The sequence below is a fragment of the Plasmopara halstedii genome, assembly GCF_900000015.1.
Source record: "Plasmopara halstedii genome assembly, contig: Scaffold_110, whole genome shotgun sequence".
Taxonomy (NCBI): Eukaryota; Oomycota; class Peronosporomycetes; order Peronosporales; family Peronosporaceae; genus Plasmopara; species Plasmopara halstedii.
Genome location: NW_020187031.1, coordinates 627254 through 627466, shown reverse-complemented (window position 1 = coordinate 627466; position 213 = coordinate 627254).

Here is a 213-nt window from a genome sequence, read left to right as displayed (position 1 = left end):
GTTGGGATATTTTTTTATATATGGCAAAAGTTGGGGCATTTTTTTATTCTCTCTTTTACAAATCACAGTATAGTATCATTTTTTGATTTATTTGCGTCATGTATTTACATGTTTTGATATTTTTATGCAAATTTGTACAATGCTTTGATACAAATTATATCATCGTACCATATTTTTATATTTTTAATCATTGAAGTACCTTATTTTGGTTAA